The sequence below is a fragment of the Cygnus olor genome, chromosome 18 (genome assembly GCF_009769625.2).
Source record: "Cygnus olor isolate bCygOlo1 chromosome 18, bCygOlo1.pri.v2, whole genome shotgun sequence".
Classification (NCBI taxonomy): domain Eukaryota; kingdom Metazoa; phylum Chordata; class Aves; order Anseriformes; family Anatidae; genus Cygnus; species Cygnus olor.
Window position 1 is genome coordinate 313986 of NC_049186.1, and position 16379 is coordinate 330364.

At 40.9% G+C, this 16379-nt stretch overlaps 1 long non-coding RNA gene and 1 pseudogene across 2 annotated transcripts in view; one reads left to right on the forward strand and one right to left on the reverse strand.

The window, feature by feature from the left end:
- The window catches only part of LOC121056913, a 36297-nt pseudogene that overhangs the window by 16552 nt on the left and 3366 nt on the right, over nt 1-16379 (reverse strand).
- LOC121056914 overlaps nt 1-16379 on the forward strand; it is a 56371-nt gene that overhangs the window by 16427 nt on the left and 23565 nt on the right. Inside the window, exon 3 of one of the 2 annotated variants that reach the window (XR_005813559.1) lies at nt 4649-5632. The exons of the other annotated variant lie outside the window; for it this stretch is intronic. This is a non-coding gene — a long non-coding RNA (uncharacterized LOC121056914). Of the gene's footprint in view, nt 1-4648; nt 5633-16379 lie in introns of those variants that run through there. 2 annotated transcript variants of the gene reach the window in all.

Here is a 16379-nt window from a genome sequence, read left to right on the forward strand (position 1 = left end):
AAGTGACAGGTCCACCTGCACCAGACTGCCCTTGGCAACAGAGAATCTTTATTATATTTCAATACCTTCTTGCCTTGTGCAATTTCAGTCTCTGCTCAGCATTGTTATAGCTGAAAAGCATGTCTTTGTTCCACAGTTTCAGTCCTTTCTCTGACAGAAAAGCAGCCCCATCTCTGGCTCCACATTGTAATGGTCAGTAAATGAGGAAACAGTCTGTATTTAATCCAGATTTGGAGACCACAGTTGGTGCACATTGCATACATAGTGGAATATCTGATTCTTCCTCTGGTGACTGCTTAATAGCGAAATGGGTTTACACTGGAGTGTAAACACAGTGTAAACACTCCTTTACACTTATTCATGCTGGTGGTAATGTTATATATGCACTTTATACACACTTTGCTTAGGTATAAATCATAGATTCTTAGAATCATTCAGGTTGGAAAAGACATCTAAGATCATCTAGTCCAACCTTTAATATGAAGCAGTGGAAAATCTGGCCCTGTTACCTGTCTGTTTATGTAGGACAACAGAAAAGAGAATTGAAGAGGCAGTAGGGTGAATCTGAAAATGGAGGCTACTCACAGACTGAACCTGCAGCTGCAGGTCATTTTTCTCTTGCAACAGGGACACCATTTTCTCCTCCAGCTTCTTCCTCTTTGCCTCAGACTTTGCAAGGTCTTCCTTGGTTTTCTCAAACTCTTCCTTCATATTTGCCATCTCCTTCTCAGATTCTACAGTCTTCAACATGGGCTTCATCTTGAAGTACAGCTTCATCCAGGGCCAGTGCTTGACATTCATGAATGCTCTAACATTGTATTGGATGATGTAAATGGATTCTCTGAAAACGCGTGAAAGTGATACAGATTATCAGACTGGTGAGACTTGTGTTAGAAACAGACTCTGGTTATTGGTCACACAGCATCAGCATTTTGCTCAAGGAAGTTTTGCCTGAAACTTTTTAATCTCACCTTGCTTCTTTCTATTAAAAGTCATTTCTAGGCCCTGGATTGATGCATGACTAGTTCAGTAGCATGAACAATAGCTATGTATGGGCATAAGAGAGAAATACTTAAAAACAGACAAACTTCTCTGGAATGTTGCCTGGAAATCTGAGACTTTCCCGAATCTCAAAGAAAGTACAAGTGCTCAGGTAAAGACCGGAGTGAAAATTGATTTCCATGAACTATTGCTGAGATTATAAATATGGGAGTTACTGTAAATTGTGGAAGCAGTATCTTGATGCTTTTGGGTCACAAAAAATAGCAACTATAGTATTAGAAATTATTAAGACAGAACACGAAAACAGAAATTAAATCTTTTTTTATGGTATTGAATGCCGAAGAATTTTTGTTTATGCCCATAGTTCAAGGGGAACTTCGACAGTTCATTGCAGAGAAATCCAATAAGAGTTACTGAATTCTTAGAAACTATGCCTGGGTCAGGAAGTCCCTGAACTAATTATATGCTGTAGAATATTATAGATAAAAGCAACTGGTTAGCAAAGAGCATCCTAGCTCTCCCTAAAGCTTTCACTTGTCAACAATGTTTGAGACAGTTTGCTTGGCTCACCCACTGCTGCCATCCCTACATTCCAAATTTTGCATGAATCATTCCACCTTAAAGGGACAGAACAGAATTTGGAAGGGTATGTGGGATGGTCAGAAGTATAGAGTACCTTCTCTGTACAAGCTAGAATTCTTCATCTTAGATGATGAAATCATGAAAGAAAATTGAAGAGAAGGAGAGCAGAACGTGATTTTGTTCCTTTCCTTACAAAACCGGACTAATGAGATTCAATAAAATTATCAGACAGCATATGCCAAAAAGCCAACTGAACAAATGGAAAGGTTTGTCTGTCTCCATCACAGGGAGAGGTTGAAAATGGTTCTAAAAGTTAGCGCATTCCTGGAGGAACAGTTCACTGTTAAATATTAAATATCGTGGTCCAGATACACAGTCCAATTGCTAAACAGCCATTGCGAGAATTTGGAAGGCTATAACAAGGAAAGTATTAGTTTCTGCTTTTTCTGTTTCCCCTAGTCTTTCTAAGGGTCTTCACTGGGGACAGATTTTTGCCTGAGACAGGATAGTGCATTGCTAGACTTTTGGTCTGACGCAATATGGTACTTAGTGTGTCCTTGTATTACCTTCTTTCATTCATCTTTTTAAATTCAGTTCTCATGAGGGTACCCTCTGCACATAGCTTGTGTATGAGTGATGAGGCTCACAAGCTTCTCATCTCTCATCTCTTCTAGCAGTCCTAAGAGACCCGCTTTGAAGAACACCTAAAACATAAAAGAGGTTTGAATAGTTTGAGGGCTAGGCAGATACACAACCATTGGAAGCTGATGCAGTGTAGTTTAAAGAAGTTTTGGAAGAACACCTGCAGAGTAAACATTGAACAGCTAGAGAAATTTGGGGTTCATATCCTCAGTGTTCCTGTGATTGATGACAAGTCACTTTATATGTGAACTAATCACATTATTGCAATGTTATCTGAGGCACACTCCAGAGTAGGTTGTGCAAGATCTAGCTCATCAATAGTTATTAAAACAAAGAGTTAACTTGCAACTTAGTATGATATCCAATCCTGTTGCTTCACTGTATCCTTCTGTGTCTTAATGGTCAGGCTCTGTAAACTGACATACAGATGGCTTGAGAGCCATACATGATTATGTCCATATAATAGTATATACAGTTGGGTTTGTGTCCAGAGATAGTACTGCTTTGATTGTGTTGGTCAGAGAATCAGTGTCCCACCTAATGCTGCTTTGCATATGGAAGACAGATGTGTGTGTGCCTAAATCCCCTGAAAAGTCTGTCTTCCTAAACTTACCTTAGCTTGCCTAATGTGCACTGATGTCAGGGAATTCATCTGGCAGGAGAAAGGGGCAGCACTAGTTCTAGTTACAGCCATGCAGGGTCATTCTGGTAGCATGGTGTTGCCTGGACTGACAGGCCTACGCTCACACATACCCCAAGAACCAGACAAGTTTTGTGTGCTCCTTCTTGCTTGTGTTGTACTTTGTTTCCTAGTCATCATGAAGGCTGATTTCATATGGAAGAAATTCTTTAAACAAATGGTATTTTTTTTTTGCCACTGATTATACTCACTCTTCCACAAGGACTTTACCTTGGTGTGGCCAAATCTGTATTGGTTGTGGTCCACATCAATGGAGGAAAGAAGCTTTTCTGAAGCCCTTTTGCTGTCAATGAATTGGCCTTCTGGAATGGCTGAGGCATTAAGAATCTTGTACCCGTGGTAAGACAAGTTGCAAGGCACTGGTTGCAAACGGTGTGAGGAGAATAGGAGCCATCATATATCATAAGATAATGTGATTGGAAACTGAGCTGTCTGAAAGCAACTGAATATGCTATCTGAAATCTAGACAGTCTTGGCTGAACAGAACATGATGACAAGAGGATATGTCTACTTTTCAAAGGAATCTGCTGGCTGTGTAACAACATGGTATGCTGTTACATACAAAATTAATGTGCATACTTAACAGTGTTTGCAGGTCCAGGAATTAGGAAGAACATGGTGAGAACATGTCAACCTTCTCTTCTCATCTTGTTGCATTGATCAGAAAAAGGCTATTTAAATTAAAGTAGAAGATAAATTAGAACTGCTGACAAAAATAATCTATATTCCAAAAGCAATACAGATCTTGCAGAAGTCACTGTCTGTACAAGTTCTACCGATGAAGCCTTGAGTTTGGGCTAAAAATGGCACAATATTATTTTTTAGCTAACAGAAGTCTTAGCATTTTGTAAGGTAGCTTAATTATTAAGGTAATCCTGTGTCGTGGACAGGATCACCTCACTCTTCTAAAGTGTTTTCCTCAGATACAGCAATGAGGATGGGTGATTGTACTCTGGGGCACTTCTTGTTCTCGAGTAGATATTGAAAGAAAATATATAAAATCAAGAAAGTGAAAGTGGCACAAGAACTTTATTCTGTATTTTAGGCTTCTGTTGTAGTTCTTCCTAAACTTCAGCACATTTCTTTTGTACTGTATAGCACTTTTTGGTTCTGGACCATGGCCATTATGGAGAGATCCCTTCACCTTGTCACATCAAATTATGATTTGACAGTTGAGATCAGCTAATGCCATAGTGAATTAAACAGCAGGTTGCAGCACATATTCAGAGAGGTCCTGCATCCTAGACTGCATTTCCTCGAAGTCTGAATACTCTTGTCACAAAAAGATAAAAAATTATCAATTTCCTGGGGAAGGGGAAGGAAGGGAAGGGGAGGGAGGGGAACAGAGGGGAGAAACAGACAGGCTATGTCCTCTTGAGGGGAAGAGCTTTTTACACCAGGTCAGCATGTAAGATGCTACTGGTACATTTATTAATAATAACAACCAATTCAGATTCAGCACTTTATAGCAATTGAGCTCACTTGAGCCAGTTTCATTATCTCTTAAAGAAGAGAAAGCAAGGCACAGGATGCAGGCAACTGACAGAGCACCAACAAAGCCTTGGAGTTTGGAATGCTTAGGTAGTGCACTCTAAGGAGACTGCGCTGACATTTATTATTCTTGTATTGTTTTGTAAGCCTATAGAAGACTTAGAAAGAGCAATCTAGTATGCTATTTAATTCATTGCCCTAAAAGCATTTTGCATCTTTTTGAATCACCAGGCAATGACTACAGTTCAGAAATGATACGGGTTCTGATGAATCAACAAATCTCTGATCAAAGAGGGAGAAGACTGGAGAAAACTAAGACAGTATTTATGATGACATTCCCTCAAATTCCACTGAATTAGTCTGTTTCAAAGGATGTGTCTCCATGATGTCACCAGATTTGTCACCTGAGTTTTGGGTTTACTGAATCCTTAAATTAACAGACTAATAACTGAAGACCTACCGTTGCTTAAAGTCTGCATAAAGGATTCTGCTTGGAAACCCCTTCCTGCAAATTCAGATGCCTTCTAGAACCCCATTGCACCGCAGCTGATGCATCACCAAGTAATGGTCCATTTCACCTTAAACAAGATACATACATCATGACTGTTTTTTTTTCTCCCCCCCCCGAGAGTCTCCATATTTACTAGCATGACAGTACAACTTCTCCTTTTGTTAAATTCAACCAGTTCTTGGTTAAGGATGGAGGAAATGAAGACAGAACATGTTTTCAATTCACAGAAGTTGCAGAGAGCTGCATCAACCAGATGAGCTTTACTACTCCGAATGTTAGGGCTGGCAATGCTTGTGAATCTCACATGGTCAAAAGGCACAGGGAGAGACATTTCTCAAAAATGACAGAAAAGTACTCTAGAAGACCAGCTGAAAAATGTCACTCACTGGATATAGGTAGAGGTGGCACAATGTAGAATGTAATACCATCTGGATAATCAGCTCTTCATGTTATGTAAGATTTTACCTTGGATTTGCTGTGGAAGTATTGACTATACTTAACCTTGATTAGATTTGATAGATAGATTCCTACACAGGAGAGGATAAGCAAGATGCTTAAAGCTTTCAATCCCTTTAACTGCCTGTAAAGGACAGCTGATTGAAATTGGAATAATTCTCTCTCTTCTCCTGTAGTATCTATCAGGTATAACAATCAACTGTATTTCTTAACCTTATTCCAAGTATTGCAAACAAAGTACAATCGAATAAAATACTCTTGGAATCACTTGGTCATGAAGAAATTTTTCTCAGCTCCTAGAAGCATTAATTAATGCAGAATGGTACATATTGTTAACACTTACCTTTTCATTGTAATCAATAAAGGTGTAACCAAAGAAATGGTTAGAAAAGTCAAGCATAAGCAGCCTAAAATCAGCTAAAATCAGAAAATGACCAGTTTCTCTTCACTTTACAATCCTTAATTTTGTTCACACACTACTACTATTCTTTTTCTTAGAAGGCAAAAGTCCAATTTCCTCTGAGTCACCTCTGAATATTAAAATGACAGTCATATTTGGCAAAATCATTCATTCGTGTATATTTCAGTAGATTTCCTTAATACACTTACACCTTCTATGCCTGTCAAGACCCCAGTGGGATTCCTCTCTCTTCACTTTAGGGATACGAAGCATAGGACATTCCATATGGGCTTCGTTTATAGTCAGTGGAGTGAAGCAGAAGCATTTTTTTCTAGGATGTGATTCATCCTAAGACACATAAAAGCAGCCAAATGAGTTATACTTTGAAATGCCAGCTTCTCTCCATTGAACATATAAGTTCAGATGAATAGCTGAAATCTGAGTGTCATACATATGTGTGATGCTGAAACCATGCTTGTGGTCTTCAGGGTTATACAAAGAGACATAAACAAGAAAGGTAAGAAATGCTTTGAAATTCTGGAGCAGATTAAATAGGTGCTAAGCTCCTGTTTTCTTGTATTCTTGTTACATCCATTACACCTTATCATTCCAAGAGTATCAGACCTCCTATAGATTAGACTCCTAAAACCCACACAAGCAACTCTCCCCAGGTACATAACAGCCACATGAAATACCCCCCAAACTTGACTGTTCTTGGAGACTAAACTCTGCATGAGTTAAATATTTAATTCAATAAATGAACGAAAATAACTTTATATCACAATGCTTTTCAGGTGCAAACAGTACCCAGCAGCCTATACAGGGAATTCTACAAATGATACATGATTTCTTTGTCAGTCCTCCAGCTCAGTGAATCAGTTTCTAACACGAAATATTTTGAGTTGTTAAATTGTCTTGGGCTGAGCCCAACAGTATTGAATGACATAGTGGTCCTTAAAAATAGGCATTTATTAGAAATTTGCTACTGTTGTTACTCGCGACATGCAATTTCATCAGCTCTAATACATCCCATCTTTATCATCAGCTCTGTACACACATTAAGCAAAGATGAGTAAGTGTGGTGGACCATATAATGCTCAAAATTTTACAATCATGAAAAAATACAAGAAGGCTTACTTGAGCACTGTTCCATAGGCCAACCCCCACAGGAACTTTGTATGCATGGGGAGCTGTTCTGGAAGAAGTTGCTGTGGAAGCTGAACAGCCCAATTCTGGTCAGTCCAGTGTATAATAACAGACTTACCAGGTGTCTTGGTCTCATTAGGAATCAAGCAACGCACAAAGTGAGGATGGGTGCTTCTCAGGTTAGTCATCAGCTTATTTAGATTTTCCTGTGATAGAACAAAACATGGGGTTTGAGCTCTGAGCTACAAAGCTTTTGCATTTTTATTCAGATGTCAAAGAAGTGTGGCTCAGTTTTAAGAGGAAATTCACATACCCTGAACACAGCTGACACTGTCTGGAAAGAGCCCCCCTTCTTCTTAGCACCTTTCTTGCCACCACTACTATCACCTTGGAAGAAATACATAAGAGCTGAATGGTTAGAGTAGGCAGTATGTTATGGACTAATATAAACATTATATTTTAATGTGAAAGACTGATTCACTGCTGCATGGGAGTTTTATGTAAATTGCTGTCAGCTGGTTATTTATTAATCAGTGTATGGTATATTTTGGTCTCAGATGCACGACTTAAGTTGCATCATAATGTATATGGCTGTGGTGGTATGTAACACTATGGTCTGACATAAGCTCCATAGCAGTATACTGTGTGCCACTGGAAATTGGTTTTACTTAAAGATATACTCTCAAATTATTTTTGTATTGTTGTAATGTGGTGAAAGGCCACATGAATGGTTCAGCGGTGGACATTTGTTCATGAATGCAGTGAAGCCTTTAGGAAAAATTTGTTCTAATGTTCCAGTTGAAGAATAGGGACCTATTCTGAGTTATGGCATCCCCAAGGCAAGAAATGAAATATAGTCTCATGAATACAAACCCAAGAAGCTCAGTACCTTTTCAGAATTGCTGTATTGTTGAAGTCATTTAAATTGAGAGTTAAATGGAGTCTTCTCTTCTCACCTTCCTTGTATTGATGATACCAGTAAAGACCACAACTGCCTCATCCCCGCTGTTTCCTAGGAGTATGCAATACCCTCTTGAGCCTCAAACCCAGCTGTCCACTTGCCTGATGGCTGAGTTGACTACTACTCTATACTAACACTTCTTTTTGCCTAGCATCCAAGCTTCCGCAATATTGTTTTTTGTGGTAATCTGTATGGCCATTTTTGGTAAGACAGACCCATTGGCTGTCCTACTTGACAGCCTTAAGTCACAAAAAAAGGGCAAGAGGTTGAACTGCTCTCTGATGCCCTTAGAGGACTTCTAAATTAATTTGTCTCTCTCTTTTTTTTTTTCCTGTTGCACCAGGACTGCTCAGCTGAATATGAAATAGTTCTGTGATCTCCTTGAAGGTGTAAGGCTGTGAACCTCTCCATTACTTTTAGCTCTTCCAGTTCGCCTAAAGAAACAAAACTCTGTCTCCAAAGTCTATTAAGTGCTTACACTTTGCACATATATTTGGCACCCGTCTGGATGATGGCTGACCATGCATATGATTCACAACTCAGTAAGCCAGGAAACATCCAACGCCTGTCATTTTGTTTTGGACTTGCTGAGCATTGCTTCTATGCACCACACCACATAAACATGGTGCTTTCTGCAGTTATTCATGGTGGTATCTTAGTTTGGCATATCTGTGTACATGAATAGGATGAGATTAGGGATGATGAGAGGCTAGAGAGTACAACAAGGAGGAGAAATAGACTTCATTTTTTTCTTGCCTTATCAATCATCACTGAAAAAAGCACCTACTTGTTTCTGCACCAGCATAGTTAGAGTAAAGGAAGGACAGGAGCTTCAAAGATGGTTTCTGGTACAGCCCAACAACAGTTTCATTCAGGGGGCCCTTGTTCTTCTCAAGCCAGCCAGAGATGTTGCAGTCCACTGTGCCAGCATAGTGCACCAGGGAGAAGTGGGCCTCAGCCTTGCCTTTGGCAGGCTTGGGCTTCTGGAAGTTGTTGGACTTTTGCCCAGATGCTGTTCATAGAGCTTGTTCTTGAAAGAGGTGTCAGTTGCCTTGGGGAACATGCACTCCTCTTCCAGGATGGAGAAGATGCCCATGGGCTGGGAGACATATGAATACATGAAGAAAGAAAGCGTCAGGGAGAGATAAAGGAAATAAAAATTCACTTTGCATGTGTTTTGTAGTTTGTTACAGTGACTGTAATTTCTAGTGCACAGGTTCTTAATACATCACTAGTTACTATAATAATGAGACATACTATAATTAGCCTTTGCTGCTCAAGCCACAACTATGAAAACGGCAACTTGGCAGTAGTGTTTAGACACATCTTTGAGTGAGAGGCTTGTCATGCACATTATATTCAACAGCTTCAGTCATCTCTGCCCTAAACCCTTTGGAATGTAAACCAGTGAAATCAAAATAGGAATTCAGAAGGCAGGTTTCAGTGCCCTGTTCATGGGACTGATGATGTTTTGTAAGTCTGTTACAAGTCATCAGGTTGCAATTGCCAATGTTGAACTTAGTTTGATGGCTCCTCAGGAATGCACACAGATAATATCTAACAAGTCCTGTGTGGTCTCCAATGGATATGCATGATGAATTAGATTTTCCTCATCTTATATGGGGCAAAAATGCCAGCAATCTGGTGCTTTAGAATACCCACTGACTTCTAATTTGTCACAGAATGTATTTAAAAATTGAAATATTTTGATACAGAGGCATATCCTTAGCCACATGAGAGCCTTCATCTGAGCTGCATTAGGAATCTTCTGATAGTGCAGATATGTCCTCTAATTTTGCTGAAGACACTGATTTGACTTGCACTTCATTGCCTAGATAGTATTCTAGGAGTTCCTTCTTTTAATGTACCTATTATATATAATATGGTAAGACTATCAGATGATCAGATGCTTACATCTGATGTCAGATAGATAGCTGCCAAAGCTAGAAGTAGGGATCCTACAGAGCATCAGCAAACACAGGAACTGGGTGTTGGGCAGGAATACCAAGTTTTGAATTAAACTTTTGCCCACAAGGTGTGGCTGTTGTGTGAGAACTCTGGGGTTAGGATTCATCTTGCCTAGCTGTAGGTGTCTCTAAAATAGAATGTAGATCTGAGATAGATGTCCATATTGTTCTAGAATCAGTGGAAGCATTATGCAGAGATTTCACAGAGTCAATAACAGGATGTATTTTATGAGATGAATTGTATCCTAGAAGCGTCTTCTTTCCTGCCATTACAAAAGTGACTACAGTGCTAGATTAATGTAGGTGGTGTAATTCCTCTGGCTCTAACTACTCTACATTTCATAGACATGAGGCACAAAATATGTGGACACTGAGCAGTAAGTGTGGATTTTGAGTGTTAAGTATAGCAATAGGCACCAGCTGTGAATGGTAGAGTTGTTTGTAGATGCTACTATGTGGTGGGAACAGTGGGAGGTTAGCAAGAAATGTGAAGCTTTTATGTGCAAAGGCATCATCCATGGGTATGAATACTAAGTCGTGAATGTGCTCATGGAATGGCTGAATGGGCACCAGGCTGGGAATAGGTACTTGTATTCTCCTGAGAAGGAAGATATTTGGGTGTGTGTACAGTGGATTTGCACATAATATTTAAGTGCTGTGCACAAGTAACCACTGGACACTTGCTCATAATGCTGTAGTTGGGGGTTAATTGACATCAAGACACCAGCATAGTGGCAGTGGGCAGTGAGAAAGGAACCAGAAAGAAGAAGATCACTACAACCAGGAACTCTGAATTCTGTCAGCTACTGCAAGGACTAAGACTTGAAGTTTCACCTTACTGTCTACTGTTGAAAGCAAAATTAACATTGGGCCTCACTCCCTTCCATCCCAGCCATGTTGTTCATAAAATCTTTTTTTTTTTTTTTTTTTTGTGGAGAGGCAGTGTGCCACTCCAAAAAGTTTGATTTTATAAACAGCTTCTTCTGATGGGAGAATCATTCAAAAGTAATGATTCAATTTATAAAGAACATAAGGACTAAAATAAATGACCAGGAAATAAATGTGCTTTTCTAAAATGAGATTTCCTCTACCTTCTCAATGAGTTCAATGCAGGCAGCCAGGTCCATCCCAAAGTCAATGAACTCCCATTCAACTCCTTCCTTTTTGTACTCGTCTTGCTCCAGCACAAACATGTGGTGGTTGAAGAACTGCTGCAGTTTCTCATTGGTGAAATTGATGCACAGCTGCTCCAGGCTGTTGAACTACAAATTCAAATATAATAATGCCAGTTAGTTTGGAAAAATTATCAATTAGCAAACATACTACCTGTAACTCACATCAAAAATCTCAAAGCCAGCAATGTCCAGGACATTGATGAAATGTTGTCTGGGCTGCTTTGTATCCAGTTGCTGGTTGATTCGAGTAACCATCCATAAGAACATCTTCTCATAGACTGATTTAGCCAAAGCCCCCACTGAATTGTATACCTGTAAGAAACAGCCATAGCAGTAAAGAAAGCTGGATTAGCTTTAAAGTTGAAATAACTGTCTGAACAAAATGAAAACCAATTAGCTCTCTAGGTACCTGTTGGACATTTTGTCCTTTAGTCACGTATTCATTCCCAACTTTCACCCTGGGATAGCATAAAGCCTTGAGCAAATCAGCAGAATTCAAACCCATCAGGTAGCCAGCTTTGTCAGCCACTAGGAAGAGATACAGCAAAGGAGTTCAACATAGACAAAGATGCCACGGTCCTCTAGAATGTTTCTGTTACAAGGAGCCTACTTCAGACGCTACTCAGATGTGCCTGTTGTCAAGGGAAGCTTGTCTCAGCTGCACCACACTCCTGTTCCATGCCTAGGGAGCTGTAGCAGTGCTTCATCTATGAATCAGTTTCCACGTGGAGCATAAGTTAAATCAGTGACTTTGTGGCACTTGCACAAATTTGTAAAATTTAGTTTCTAGAAGGGCAGAAACAGTCTTGAAGTGATGGGAACTTTATTGGATGAGGTTCCTCTCTTGCCTCCTGGTGCAGTTCACAAATGAAGTCTGCAGTCAACCCCTACCTTCTGTGCTGTCTGGCTCTGCCTGCTCCTCCCGCTGCTTCTGCTTGAACTTCATGTTCCCGTAGTGCATGACAGCCCCTGTCAGCTTGTATATCCCCACCTTCTCATCAGGGCTGAAGCTCAGGATGTCCACGGCACTCTCCAGAGGGAACAGACAAGTTGCGAAAGGTCAGAAAAACACAAGTTGGGGCTTCTGCTTCTGCCTGCCTGCCTGCATGCCTGCCCAGCGCCAAGCATATGCAACAGTGGCTGGGAGTGGCACGGCTACTGCAGAATGACAGAGGCCAGCACTTGGTGGCCCCCAGCTAGGCTGCACCTCCCTGGCTACAGCCTGTCTGATCGTAGGGCTGCTCTGGTGGCAGTGGTCACCTCTGCGCCCAGAGCAGAGCCTGCCTCTGGCCAGGAGTGCCATTGCCATACTCACATCCATTGCCAGCAGCTCCTCGCTGTCATCAATGCTGGCAACAGTGATTTCTCCTTGGCTCACATAGGCAAAGTCGTAGGGATTGGTTGAGATAAGGAGGAGATCTGCAGGCATACAGTGCACCTTTTATGGTACAGGGGAAAAGCGCAAAGAGAACGCACTGAACCAAGCCCAGAAATGCTGGCACTCACCAATGAGCTCTGGCTTCTTATTGGACATTATCTGGTAAAAAATATGATAGCTCCTTTCACTGGGTAGCTGGAAAGTCACTCTGGATTTCTCCAAAAGATCTAAGAAAAAGAGAGATGCCACTGGTCTCCTGGGAATCTTGAGATCACGAATGCACAAATTCTGCATGTGCTGACTAGCTCCAGCTCACAGGTTTCGATATCTGCAGAGCCCAGCTTGCCATTTGTTCCAAAGTGAATCCGGATGAATTTTCCCTGTTGGTAGTAGAGATCGACCCAACGTTTAGAACGATCAATGAATGAGACATATATAGTAGAAATCTCCATTCCAACAAAAAAGAAATGAACTCACAAACGTGAGGAATTGTCATTCTGATAGTCTTAGCATTTCCAAAGGCCTCCAGCAGTGGGTTGGCCTAGATGATCTGATCCTCCAGGGTTCCCTAGCTACACGATAAAAGGTTCTTATTAAATAGTAGTGAAGTTTGCTAACAAATATGGCAAAGGATACATCACAAACAGGTCATTATTACATCTCACACATGATTTTAACCTTTAGGTAGCAAATGTTTTAAGCACTCATCAGCTATCACCTATGAATTGGTTTCACAGGGAAGAGTGCTGAAAGACTGATCTGTACTTCATTTTCTTTTTGTCCATGCTATCATGTATTGTGTATAATATCCAGAGTAATTTTGGTGGAGCTCAGAATGTTTGTAATCTGTATGAGAGAGGCACTTCTGCATTCCCATTCCACTGCTCACAAAGGCCATAACAGCTAAAGAAAACGTGAAAAATCTGGATTTTTTTCTTGAGGGTTACTCAAGCACAAGACAGAGAGAGAGTGATACAGCCTCAAACCTAAAGTAGGAAGCACCTAAAAGAGATAAAGTTTTGCAGTTATGTTCAAATAACCAGCGGCCTTTCAGAATGCAGAAATAAATCTCCAGACATGCTTTGAAAAGACGAGTAGGACATGGGTGGAAGCATGATACTCAAATACCAATATAAAACAATACAAACCAAACAACAACAACAACACTAAACAAACAAAACAAAAAAACAGTTCCTCTTGGATGCTGTGGTGGTGGTTCCCCCCTCCATTTTTTTTTCCTTTTTCTATATGGCTGCAGTAGAAAAGAAGATCATCAAGCAAATGTACAGTTCAATACTGTATTGTATCACTCTTGTTAACTGAAAAATCTGGAGGAAAGAAGCTTCCATGACATTACGTCTCTTCTGTGCAAGGCAGTGTCACAGAGTGCTGTTTTGGAATCACAGGGCAAAGCTTTTCTCAAGGCTCCTAGCAAACTCATGATTGATCCCTAAGTAGTTAGGAAATAATTGTTTGCAGGGATGGTTTCCGATACAGGCAGGAGAACAAAGAATGAGGGGAAAAAAAAAAAGGCAGTTTTTATTCACATGAAAGATCAGTGGCAGAGCTCAAGTTGCTGCATAGTGCTTGGTGTACAATGGTGCATCCAGCCTTCAAGATCTTGCAGTGGAGAGGCAGCGCCATCCCCAATACGGTCTGCAGGTGGCGCAAAGGATTTAAGTTAGTTTGAACATGAAGCTACACCTTACAAAATTAAGGCCGCACAGTAGCATATAGAACTCTCTCTCTAAGTATATACACATATTTTTAATAAAAAAATCTCGAATATATATGTCCTCTCACATATAGCTTCCTAAATGAACTTCCTCCTTTAAGAGACATGTGTGTCAGTGCTGCTGACTCCACCACAAAAACAAAAAACCACCAACAACAAAAACAAACACAAAAAACCCTCTTCTAGTGCACAGCTGTGAGCCATGAACAGACAAGGGAGCACAGTGAATGGAGAACAGTGTAGAATATCTGGCAATTCTTTACATAAATTCAATCTAGAGTACGTCTGGGTTACAAATTGCTTGAGCTGAGAAAGTAGTCCTGAGAAATTTTGTTACATACTTCCCTTATTTATGTTCTGATGCTCTTTACCTGGCATCTGATTTCAGTCTGTGTCTGAGATGGGATGTTGGAGAGGACATCATTTATAATGGGATGTTTATTTTGGTGGTCCTTTATGAAGAGAAAACATACTTCTTAGAGATTGGGAATACTAAAGAAATACAGTATCGGTGAATAAACGTCAAGAAGAGAGCAGAACAGCTTGTTGTCCATCTGAAAACCTGGTGAATTTTCTTATATCAAAACACAGTCAGTACATCTCAGCTGTTCTCACAATGTTTTTGTGAGATCAGTGCCGAGCATAGTTCAGCAGCTGGTGAAAGCTGAGCCCAAGAGGATCCGACAACGGTGCTGATGGAAAGAGTGCTTGTGATGAACTTGTCTGTAGCCATAACAACCCATCATCACAGGCACCTGTGCCTCTGAGTGAGAAAAGAATATCAGGCTTGGAATCCTGTCCTTAAGATTCTGCTGTGGCCCTTGGGTACTCAAATAACGCAGACAGGCATCACCCTCTTTGATGCACATACCTTCTCACATACTGTGATGACACATTTGTGCCACAAGGATGTTGCTTGCTCTGTGCTAGCCCATGCCTTGCAAATGCACTAGTGGGCTCAGATTGCAGCAGCTGGGCTTGTGCTTTCCTCCCTGGAAGGATCCCTTCTGAGGTTACTTTCTAATTGTCTGGCAAGTGGTCCCAGCTGTCCCAAGTCTGACACTTTTTTTATGCTGCCCCTCAGGGCTGTTACATAGACCACAGGCAGTAATTTCTACTGGCTTGTTCTTCTGTGATGCAATTGAAATTACTTTAACTTCAGTGCAACCTCTCTGGAGTCCAAAGTTACTGTAGTTCCCTTGTCAAGAGGAACAAAACAGGGAGTTGTACACAATCACATGCCAGTGGGAACCAACTGATCTCTTTCAGTGACTCGGGTGGAGATGGCAGATCTCTCAGGTACACAGACAGGCAGGCATCCATCACAGAGAGAACTTTTGCTGTTATTTATATAACTTTTGCTGCTTATCTTCCTTTGGTCAAACATTCCTTTGTGTAAATGAGGACTGGAGAGGAACTGAAACTTGGGGCTTTCTACATTAAAAAGATGGCCTCTTCAAGGATCTACTTGGTAGAGTACCATGGGATAAAGCCCTGGAGGGAAAGGGGGCCAGGAATGTTGTTTAATATTCAAGGATCACCTCCTCAATGCTTGATATCAATGCATCCTACCAAAGAGAAATCAGCGCAAAAATGCCAGGAGGCCTGCATAGATGAATAGGCGTTGCTGGCCAAACTCAAACACAAAAAGGAAGCCTGCTGAGGATGGATGCAAAGACAGTAATGTGGGAGGGATACAGGCGACATTGTACAAGCAGCTATGGTCAGGACAGGAAAGCTAGAGCCAAGACAATTGAATCTTGCCAGGGACATCAAGAGCTTCTACAGGGGACACCAGTGATAAAGAAAGAGTAGTGAAGACCTTGGCCCACTGCTGAAGGAAATGGAGGACCTGGTTACTGGGGTATGGAGAAAACTTGAGATACTCAATGACTTTTTTGCCTCAGTCTTCACCAGCAAGTGCTCTAGCCACACCTCCCAACTCACAGAATCCAAAGGCAAAGACTGGGGAAGAATGAGGTACCATCCACTGCAAGAGAAGATCAGGTTTGAGACCATCTAAGGAACTTGAATGTGCAACCAGTCCATTGGACCTGATGAGCTGCATCCAAGGTCCGAAGCAACTAACAGATGAAGTTTCTAAAGCCATCATCCATCATATTTGAGAAGCCATGGCAGTGAGGTGAAGTTCCCAGTGACTAGAAAAGGGGAAAACATAACCCTGATTTTAAAAAGAGAAAAAGAGGAAGACCTGAGGAACTGCAGGCCAGTC